Source organism: Tamandua tetradactyla, chromosome 14 (genome assembly GCF_023851605.1).
Source record: "Tamandua tetradactyla isolate mTamTet1 chromosome 14, mTamTet1.pri, whole genome shotgun sequence".
In the NCBI taxonomy this organism is placed as follows: domain Eukaryota; kingdom Metazoa; phylum Chordata; class Mammalia; order Pilosa; family Myrmecophagidae; genus Tamandua; species Tamandua tetradactyla.
This window is the reverse complement of record NC_135340.1, coordinates 39,503,436-39,515,592: the sequence shown is the minus strand read 5'-3', so window position 1 is coordinate 39,515,592 and position 12,157 is coordinate 39,503,436. Positions and strand designations below refer to the sequence as shown.

The 12,157-nt window shown below is 35.5% G+C and overlaps 1 pseudogene; it reads left to right on the top strand.

Moving 5' to 3' along the window:
- Positions 1 to 10,572: 10,572 nt before the first annotated feature.
- On the top strand, positions 10,573 to 11,510 carry LOC143654981 (olfactory receptor 4K17-like; annotated as a pseudogene).
- The last annotated feature ends 647 nt before the right edge of the window (positions 11,511 to 12,157 follow it).

Here is a 12,157-nt window from a genome sequence, read left to right as displayed (position 1 = left end):
GCTTTAGTCCAGATTACTTGAGGCCACATATAAAGGAATGAATTTGATCACAATCTTCCACCATATATGATTAACTCAAAATGGGGCAACATCCAAATACAAGAGTTAAAGCCAAAAACTTATTAGAAGAAAATATAGTGGTAAGTCTTCATGGTCTTGGATTAGACAATTAATTCTTAGATATAACACAAAAGCGCAAGCAACAAAAGAAAAATAGAAAAATTAGATTTCTTCAAAATTAAAACTTTTCTGCCTCAAAGGTCATTACCAAAAAATAGAAAAGAAAACCTATATAATATGAAACACTATTTGCAAATAATAAATGCTAAAGTGTCTAGTATCCATAAAATATAAAGAACTTGCAACAAAACAACAAAAAGTTCAACAACCCAATTTTAAAATGGGCAAAGAGCATGAGTTTGATATTTCCATAAGGTAAATATGCAAATATCAAGAAGCACAAAAGTTATTCACTATCATTAATTATTAGGAAAATGCACATCAAAACAGAATGGATAAAAAAAAACACTCAGTGGAGTGGGAGAAGACATGGTGGTTCAACAGGCAAAATTCTCGCCTGCCATGCCTGAAACCTGTGTTCAATTCCTGGAGTCTTCCCAAGCAAAAAGCAAAACAAAACAAAAAAAAACAAGCAAACCTCAATGAGACCTCCACTTCTGTGGCCACCTACCCTACACCCTGATATCCATGAACCCCACATTCCATGCATCTACCTACATCCTGCACGTGCACCAGCCCCTGTCTATCTGCACAGGCCCTCCATTTACCTCCTACCACACCCTACGTCTGTGTCCTTCATGCTGCATCCTGCTACTGTGCTCTAAGGCCTGCATAAGCTGCACCCCACCCCCGTGGACTCTTCACCACACCTCCACAACCCTGCACTATGAATTCCATGCTCTCAGGTATCAATGTAGTACCCCCAACCTGTGCCTATTCCAGTGGTGCAACCCATCACTAAACTGTTGTGCCCCACCCCCACCCTGCCCCACATCAATCTTGCAAATACAAAGCTTTAGACTACTGAGGAAAATCAATATCTAAAGTAAATCTATCAAGATATTTACATCCTTCAAAGGCAACAGAAGATCACTAAGCATATCAAGATGCAGAAAGATATAGCACAGCCTAATGACCAAATTAAAACAACAGAGGAGATACAGACCTTGGAACAATAATCAAATATGTTCATCTAACTTTACTAAATAAAATCAGTCAGGTGATTGATGACACAATGAACTCAAGAAAACACTAGAAGAGGATAAAGAGGAATTTAAAAGAATACATAGAAAATAGCAGATATCACAGAGATAAAAAATGTTGTAGACCAAGTAAAATATATACTGGAGACACACCACGGAAGATTTGAAAATGCAGAAGAAAGAATGACTGAAATAGAAGATAGAACAACTGATTCAAACACACAAAAGAGTAAATGGTAAAAAAGATGGAAAGATTTTGAATTGGATCTCAGGAAAATGATGGGCAAAACAAAGTACACAAGTCTAAGAATCATCAGTGTCCCAGAAGGGGAAGAGTAAAGGGCTATGAAAATTAGTGGAAGAGCTTATGGGAATAGACTTCTCAACCCTTCTAAAGGACATAAATAAATATGCAAACCAAAGAAGCCCAACAAACTCCAAATAGAATAAATCCAAATAGGTCCTCCCCAAAACACATACTAGTCAGTCTGTCAAAGGTTGAAGAGAAGAAAATCCTGAAACCAGCAAGAGCAAAACAATCAAATACATACAGTGAAACCACATAAGACAGAGTTTGGGCTTCTCAACTGGCACTATGGAGGTGAGAAAGCAGTGGTATGATGTATTTAAGATTCTGAAAGAGAAAAACTTCCAGCCAAGAATTCTGTACCAAGCCACATTGTCCCTCAAAAGGCAGTAGTACATGGGACCTGACATCTAGAGGTGAAATTCTCCTTGGTGGCAAGGGAGGTGACTTCCAGAGATGAATCTGGCCCTTGTACCATGGGAACAATGCCATCCTGACCAAAAGGGGTAAAAAGTGTAAAAATAAAGCAGCAGTGGCTGAGAGAGTTCAAATGATATGAGAAGCTACTCTGGAGATCACTCTTAGGCGAGCTTCAGTTAGACATTGCTACCTATCATAATTTGGCAAACTCTAATCAAAACCATTCCAAGCAATCCTAAAGAATATATAGAGCAATATATAAGGTTCTACAAAACTTCCATGCACTAGGGTTACTTTATGAATCTTAAAACATGGAGAAGTCAGCCTCCCCAGAACATTAACTGGTTCCATCCCCTATCCCATATTATTTAAATCCCCTTCCAGCATGAAAAAGTTAGAATGGGCATAGCCTAAATACCCCTAAAGAGTGGGAGAAAGATCAAAGTTGATGGTGGAGATATACAGAGAAGATAAGGTTTAACAAACAAGTATAATTTCTGAATCATTATACTGATACTTCTTTTAGTCTCCAGTATCTTAGAGGAGCTAGAATTAGGGATTTTAAATTGTGGAACTGCAACCCATTCCAAATTCTGAAAACTGTTCTACAACTAATTGTTGCAATGTGTTTTGAAATTTATTGCTTTTTTGTATATTTCTAATTTTTCATGGGAAATTAAAAAATACTTCTTTTATCCTCCAGTATTTTGGAGCAGCTAGAAAGAAAAATCTGAAATAGTGGAATGGTAACCCAAAACAAACTCTGAAATCTGTTCTGTAACTACTTGTTGAAATGTACTTTGAAAATCACTGCTTTTTCTTTCTTTTCTTTGTGTATATGTCATATGTACCAATAAGAAGAATTAACAAAACTTTAATGAGATGTCATATCACTCTGATCAGGATGACTACAAACAAAGAAAAAGGAATATTACAAGCATTAGCAAGGTTGTATAGAAATAAAATCCCTCCACCATTGCTAGGAGGGTAATGGGGATAAAAGTGAAGCTCTAGCCAGTGGGGATGGGATGGTGGACATGGAATGTAGTGCATTCTACCCTTGGAGCTGTGAGCTATTGAAGCAGGAGGTGTATATGTCTGGGATAGAGCCTGAAGGGACTCATTTGAAGTTATCTTAAAATATTGCAGCAAAGGCACATACTCTGATATCAACTCTCAGATTTTACACAAGGCCTTCACACATGTCTCTGGTCTAATAAACCTCTCCATTCTTTTTATCTCATCATCATCATCTTGTATAATCATAGAATGTATTATGGAGTACCTTTACTTAAGCTCTTGACTTAGTGCTGGGCTCCCCACCAAAGGTGAAAATACATCAGGGCAAGAAATTTTGTCCAGTATGAACTGGGGTGCCTCGCATTTCATAACATAAAAGCTTATTTATTAGGAGTATTTAAAATAATTTTTTGGAAATAAGTACATTTTCCCCAACATTTATATAACCTGTTGAAGACATTATAGGAAAGTTTTAGAATTCAGTAAAAAATTGGAAATAATAATGTATGAGTATCAAAGAATTTACTTTTTATGTTTCAAAAATGTGCTTTTATTCTTTATCCATAAGCATGGTCAGTTTTCTACTTCTTAAATAATTTTTCATTTTCTTTCTGTTATTTCCTTACTTTTCTTTCCCATACCATTCCTTTTCCTTTATACTACATTCAGCCACTCCACAAATCAATGTGAACAGCCTGATATAGAGTATTTTTATTATCATGTAAGCACAGGAAATGCAATAACACCATGTGTATATGTTAGAGCCACTTTTTCTCACTTAACATTATATCATGGATGTTCTTCAAGGTCAATAGATTATTTTCTGATTTACTTTAAAAAATGCTATACAAAATCCCACGTTACAAATATAACAAGCTGTGTTCTACTACTTTCTTAGAGGTGAGCATTTACCTTTGCTCCCCCCAATCCTTTATAGCCCCCAAACAGGGTGAAAGTAGTGTTTGCAGACATATACTTATACATGCTGTTCTTTCCATACTGTTATATTCACATGCCCATGTAATAGACTACCAGCAACTAGTCATTTCTAGAGAGCAGGTGTTTTTCATTTTAATGGCTAGTAACAAACCTATTTCAAAAGTAAAATTAGTTGTAGTATGAGTACTCATTTCATCATGCCACATCAACGATGAGTGTTAACTGTATTCAACATTTTGCTTTCAGATGTGTGAGAAACGCTATACCCTGGTTATTTCATTTTATATTTTTCTGACTATTAATGAGATTATACATTCTTCCCCCTTAGTTTATCTGTTATTGAAAGTTCCTGTTCTGTGAAATAACTATTCATTTACATATACATTATAAATTTTGCATGGCTCCCTTAACAAAGAAACAGTTAAGAAGAGTCATTTATATTGTGAATTTTAATTGTTAACATTACATACATATATAAATATATATAAATGATATATATAATATATATAGTACATAAATATATAAATAAAAAAAATATATATATATAGGGGGAGATGGGCAGGCTCTGGCAATTGAACCCGGGTTTCTAACATGGCAGGCAAGAATTCTACCACTGAGCCACCGCTGCACTGCCCTTTCCATATACTTTGAAATCCCTTATACTTAATATTCTCAAGCTATGCCATTTTACTGTGTTATAATATTATTTAACCTTTTTAAATATACTTTGTGAGATATGTCTGTATTTTATGAGTATCCTAAATTCTTTTAAACAATTTCCTAGTACCTACAACATTTTTCTAAATTTACTTTTTAACTGTTAATATTTGACTTTTTAATTTTTACCTGTACTACCTCGAATTTGTTTTTTTAACACAGAATGAATTAAGAAAAAACTTGTTTTCATCTAGGTAAACAGTTCCTGTGTCACCCTTGAGCTTTGGTTGTGATTCTAAAGACAAATGCAGCAGAAAATACTTTCCAAAGGAGGAACATAATTCAACAAAAAGAATCACAACGTGAAGTGCCCAAAGTCTCCTGGGTCAAATTAAGCCATAACCTCAGAATTTTACAAACAGACACCTCAGGCCAAAGCTTTTAGATCTGTGTGTGGAGTACCTCTTGGTACTCTGAGAAGGCTGTGATTCCTGTCCAAGACCAGTCTTTCTCCTAGTCCTCTCCATTCCTGGATTCTCTCTCATATACTCTGAAACTGGCAAGCAAAAGGTCATATATATGAAACAATAGAGAGAATAATTTTCCATGTCATAATAACTCATTAAAGATACAGACCATATTTATGGAAATACAACTAATATAAAGAGAAATAGAATAACTAAGACAAGTCAAAAGGATAAGGCTATGATTTTTGAGCACAGGTGATTTTGCCTACCAGGGGATATTTGGCAATATTTAGAAGTTTTTGATTGACATGATTGAAGAAGTGCTAATATCATGTAATAGGTAGGAGCCAGATTCTTCTTAATCGCCCACTAGATACAGAGCAGCCTCCTACAGTAGAGAACTATCCAGCCCAATGTGTCATTAATGATGAGAAGTCCTGGAATAAATTCAATCTAATAGAGTGAGTCATAAAGAGTTGGGTATGCAGAGATATTCTACATGGAATAGAAATTCAAATAATAAGCCATAATTGTATTGACCACATGATTATCAGGGAGCAAATAACTTGTATGATTTTCTGAAATGGCTTATGAAATACATTTTCACTGATTTTGGTCGCAGCAGATACTTTTTTGTTGTAATGCATGTATTAGTTGACTGGACTAATCATTCCCTCTTCAGAAAGGAAGCTGCTTTGCTCTGCAGTCATAGTAGGGGTACTGGAGCCTCTAGTACCACCAGTCATGGGGAGAAGATTTGAACAGCAGCAGAAGGAAGGTTGAATTAAGTGACTATGGGGTATATGCAGAGAAATAATTCAACTACAAGCTCTTCTCCAGAGACTTGGTCTGATTATTTACTGCTTTCTAAAAAGTTAGTACAAAGTTTAGTAATTTAAAACATTTAGTATTACCTCTCAGTTCTGTAAAAAGTTAATTAAGTTCAGATAGATGATTTACTTGGGCCTATATGGCAGTTTCAGGCATATGATAGTTTGAAGGCTAGAGTCATCCTAGAGCTTGATTGGGCTAGATTTCCAAGTTTAATCACATGGGGGAAATAATGTTGTCTGTCTCCAGGGGTTCAGTCGAATGCTGAGTGCTGAGCAGAGCCTCTATATGTGGCTTCTCTAGGTAGGTGGGAATCTCATAGGATGGTGGCTGAGTTCCACATTAAATGACTCAAGAGCAAATATTCTAAGAAGTGCAGCAGAAGCTTCAGAACTTTTTCTGACTATAGTTTAAAAGTCAAACAACATTACTTCCATAACATTCTATGGGTCAAGGACAAATAAATAGGTCAGCCCAAATACAAAGACAGGGGAATTATGCAAGAGAATGAAAGCAGAGATGTATGGTCCATTGGATAGTCATATTTGGAGACTTCTACAAATTTGACTAACCCCATGGATAACTCACCTTCCATTAATGCTTTAATGAGATGTTTTGTATAGTGAGAATGACTTTGTCTGACAATTTTAAGAATGGGGATCATTCATGTAGGGTACCAGAATTGAAGCTGAAGAAGAAGTGGCAAGAAAATGGAAGTATTTAAGTGCATTGGTCCAGAGGCAAGTAAATAGATGTGACAAAATAGTATAACTCTATTATAGTGGGGTTTTGAACAAAAGGCCTAGGATATTATAAATCTTTGTCAAATTTTTGGTAATTTATTTTCAGGCTAATTAGTGAGGTTTTATTTCTTTCCAAATTAGGAAAACTAATTTGCAAGAAGAAGATCTCATCAGTGAACACCTCCCTTTTACTTCTCTGAACTCCAGTAGTCCATATGAGTGGGCTCTTGAAATCTATATTTTTTATTTGCTTATCAATCATTAAGTGTAAGCTGTATTTCCTCCACTAGGCTGCTGTGCTAATTAATGTTAGAGTTCATAACCCACAAACACTCCCTCTTTGATTAACACAACAGTGTAAAGAAATGTCATAGTATCAACAGCTTGAATGATTCTTTACAGCAGATCTACTTCTGTTTCCTTGGACAATGGGACTTCATGTATTACTACTATTAGAATTTTATTGTGTCGACTTCTCATTTCTCATGTCACTTGTTAACCTGCAGCTTTGCATTCTCTGCACACTTCTTTCTCACCCTTGTTCACAAAATGCTTTAATCCTTAAAATATTTAACTTGGGAATTACACTATATTTTAGCCAGGAGTAAATAAATTTTGAGTACAGATAAAATGCAGAACAATTAACCATAGCTAGAATTTACAGGAGCTAGTGGTTGCAGCCTCTCCACTTTGGAATTGAAAGCAAAATGTTCAGTTCCCCCTGACATTCTCAGCCTTTCATGTACTAGAAGATATTAATATTAATTAAAAAATAATGACTATTTTTCTGAGTAATAAAACAAACCTTATATCAAAAGAGAGGCTCTGCATGTCATAAAGCCTGCTGTCATGTTGTAACAGATAAATGCATGTGGCATTCCTTACAGCTGCAGACTCTAGATTATTGTGGTGACATAACCTACTTCTTCAAATGCACCACATACATCAATTTCATATTTCCACAGCCACCCTGCTTATGACCCACCATCTGTGACTCAGGCTCCTGGGATTTATCCTTATTTGCCTAAGTCCCAAACAAAACCATATCCCTCTACCATCCATGCCTGGTCCTCCTGTATCAGTAAAACTGCCTTCAAGATCCCAGAAGCCATCTTCCATTGATACCTTCTGATGATATTGTTTTCACGTTTACTATTCAATGACTTCCCTGCCTTCAATGCATAAAACAAGCTTTAGCCTACACATAAAGAAGGCACTCATGTCAAATATACTAAATAATAATCTTAGTCTTGTTTGTATAAGATTTCAACCTCACAAAGCATATTCATACCTTATTTCATTTGGTCTCCCTGGAATTTTATTTATACACCTGTCACAAACCATCTTTAAGTAACTTCATTACAAAATACCATATCTAATAATAAGTTTGTTTTTTTGAGTTTGCACAAAAGTATATTTGATTTTCATGGAAGATATCATGTAAAGTTAATAAGAACCTTTTTGAAATTAATCTTCATAAACAAGCCACTCTCAATTTATTCTGAGATCCCAAGTTATTATCCCTTTAGCCAAAGCAGTGATTGTTTACAAACATCCACTGATTCTTATGAGCAAATTATTTACAGAATTATATGTATTGCAATAACTTAGAACAAAACTCAGTTAAGGAATATAAAATAAACTTAAGGACTCTGTTTTAATATTCTTCATTTTGAGATTTCTGTTGAATATTCTCTTATTCCAAAGATATAAACCTGACAATAAACTTTCTAAGGTAACATGAGAATCCCAGAAAAGTGTATTTTGGATTAGAATTTCTTTATTCACTATTTACCAATAACTGAACAGATAAAATCTTTTTGTTAACAGTTGCTATTTTTCCATTATCTTATGCATGTTAATATTATTCATTTATGATAAGTGTATATATTACATATGTTTACAATATTGTGATATATGGAACCATGTTTTACAAACTCTCTTTGTCTTTATTTTAGAGATGTGAATATTTTACAAGTCCTGATACATTTTTTGCAAGCTTCACTTTATAAATTCTGCAATATTATATCCTTTGATTCCCTCTTAGTTTGTTTATGATTGTAAGTCCTAATTGAAGGATACTTACACTACTTATTTATTATATATGTAAAACTGTTGCCATGAAAATATTATAGCACACCCATATTATTACCTTCCAATAAATACTAATAACTGGAAAACTGTTTCTAATGTTTCTGCACAGTTTAAAATTTTTGAAATATTTAAAATGGAGAGCCATTTTAGGGATTGGTGCAGTTTTAGGGAAGGATAAGCACAAATAAATGTCCAAGTGACATTAGTATTAGGAAGCAAAACTGTGCAGTAGGAAATTAAGTTCAAAAAAGTATGGTATTGATCTAGAATAAAGAAAATGTCACAATCAGGAAGGAAACACTACATAAGAATGAAGGTAAAAAGTTTTTCACAAAGAAATTTTAGACAAAATATGCCACTTTAGCTTTATCTGTAGCTGATACTTATAGGTTAATTCAAAGTTAATTAAATTAAAAATTCAAAATTAAATTAGTTAATAAACAATAAAAACCTGAAATGGGGATTGAATAATAGACTCACTAGTTTGGGGCCTTGAAAGGAAGTAAGAAATGGAGTTCAATCATCTTGTTTTTCTGCTGGAGAAACTGAGGCCCAGAAGCAAAGATGAAACAGCTTTTCAAGGCAGAGTTGGTTCTCAGTCTCAGTTTTCCATCTTTAGTTCAGTGTTCTTTCCAACCACCATGCTTCTGCTTCTCACATCTTAATTCATAGATTATTTACTCTTGCCTGTGTGAGTAATTTATCTATTTATTACTCAGGTTGAGTAGTCAGGAATAGGTCACACAAATACACACACACAAACACACTGCATCATTCTCTATAAAGGACCACAATGGTACACCTTTCCACTGAATTAAGTAAATAGAGTACTTTCTCCAGCCTGAGGCTCCTAGAATGGGTGCTACCCCTGCTCGACTCCAGGTCAGTGCTGATGGTTTGCATGTATGTGAATGGGAATCTAGTGAGGAAAATGGTCAATGAACGATTTGGAAAATCTGGTCACTCATGTATACAGTTTTTATTATTGGGATGGGATATGACATAGGAAGAAAGCAGGAACAAAGACATTTAAATATTGCAGATGATATCGTTTGTATTTACACCTTTCTTTCTCATTCCATAGTATGCGGCTTTGGTTCAAAATTGATAGGGCTGCTCAGAGACTCTGAACATTCAACCCTGCTGCACAATCACAAGGTGCTTTTGCAACTTCAGAGTCTTATAAATGGGTTTCAGCTACAGCTGGTAATGGGAGGGGATAGTCACCAGAGAGAAATATTGTCCACTACAGAGTCTTTCCAGGACTGTCCAAATCAGAACCCCACTTATGTGATTGGTGGGAATTGTGGAGGGAAAAGATAACAATTTGGTGCACTCAAAACCTCACTTCACTCACTGTTCCAAATCTACTGAATCATAGCCCCTTCAAAACTCTGAGGCTAAATTAGAACTAAAACAGAACTTACTTACTTTTGGGAAGACTGTACCATCTAGATTCACTAAAAATTTGAACATTAAAGAAATTGTGCAAATTCTCATTGATCTCCAAGAGTTTCAGACCATAGGATTCCACCTGCCACAAAAACATACCTCCTGAAGATGAGAGGGTTTCCTTACTCCTATGAAGGTGAAGGATAAGCTTTTGGGTTCATAGATTGCTTAGGAGAAACAAGCTATATACTTAGATTTTTACACATCAATTAGGGTTTAAGTTCTCCAAAGTGCAAGGTTTAAGTTCATCTTCTCCCTCTTAGAGGTAACAGGGGATGACATTAAATTTCAAAATCAAATGAGAATACTGAAGCGCAGTTCAAACAAAAATAAATTAAAAACTTAAAAATTCCCATGGTATTATTGCTCTCTTGTTTTTCTTTACAGGCGATTCAAGCATAAACCATAGAGTGGAGTCCATGGAGAAAGTTAATCAGTCTCAAGTGTCACAATTCATTTTGCTAAGACTCACGAGTTCACAGCATATTCAGTTTCTTCTCTTTCCACTCTTCTCTATTTTCTATGTAGTTACAGTTTTGGGGAACCTTGTCATTGTGGTCACAGTGTATTCTACCCCAAACCTGAACACCCCCATGTACTTTCTCCTTGGGAGCCTCTCCTTTGTGGATATGACCCTTGCTTCTTTTGCCACCCCTAAAATGATTGTGAACTTGGTTAAAAAGCATAAGACCATTTCCTTTGCTGGATGCTTTACTCAGAGCTTTCTCCTTCACTTACTGGGTGGGGTTGAAATGGTACTGTTGGTTTCTATGCCATATGACATATATGTGGCCATTTGTAAGCCCCTAAACTGCATGACCATCATGAACAAAAAGGTGTGTGTTTTGCTGGTAGTGGCCTCATGGCTCTTAGGTTTACTTCATGCAGGGCTTCAGATACCTTTTGTTGTGAGCCTTCCATTCTGTGGTCCTAATGTGGTGGACAGCAATTTCTGTGACCTTCCTATAGTTACTAAGCTTGCCTGTATAGATACTTATTATGTACAGATAGACATCATTGCCTGCAGTGGGGTGATATCCTGAGCTGTTTCACAATTTTGCTTATCTCCTACAGCCTTATCCTCATTACTGTTAAGAACCATTCTTCTAGTGGGCAGTCCAAAGCCCGATCTACCTTGACTGCTCACATTACAGTGGTGATTCTCTTCTTTGGCCCATGCATTTTCATCCATATCTGGCCCTTCAGCAACTACTCTGTGGATAAGTTCCTTGCTGTATTTTACACCATCATCACTCCCATCTTGAATCCAGTTACCTACATGCTGTGAAACAGAGAAATGAAGACAACCATGAAGAAACTCTGGAGTGCTTGTGTGGGTTCTAAACAAGTTACATAGGTTTGAAATACATTTTATATAAAAGCAGATTATTTCTACCTGTTTTCAAGGTTTCTCTCTCAAGTACAACTATTTGACCCATGCTGGTTAATTCAAGAAGAATACAACCAGATTATAAAAATCAGCCATAAGGATGTCAAACTAACATAAAATAAATTGACCATCGTTTTTGGAGATGCAAAATGATGTTACTGAAGTATGAAAATCAAGCAAAGTTTTCTTTTTTCTTCAGTGCAGCGGTAAAAATATGATTTTTATAGTTATGAAGGTGACATTGGTTCAAAAAGAAAGTAAAGAGAATCCTCAGAAAGTCCACCCTACATTTTCTTATAGCTGGAAAGATTCGGTCATTGCTGGGGGCCCAAGATTGATTCTTTGTCTTCTCAACAATATCTTTTGAGTAAACACTCACATGTGGTACTTCAAATGTAGGATATTTAGAGAACTCTTTTGTGTTCCACAAACACAGACTTCTCTATCGCATTACATAACAAAGGCATTACCCATTGCCAGAGGTGGAAGCACAGGGACTGCTTTATATATAGATCACCAACATACCTGACTATCCTTAATTGACCTAGTAAAACATTTCAAAAAAATCTCCATTTCCTCCAGTTTTCTACATATCTGAGGTTTCACTAGTTCAT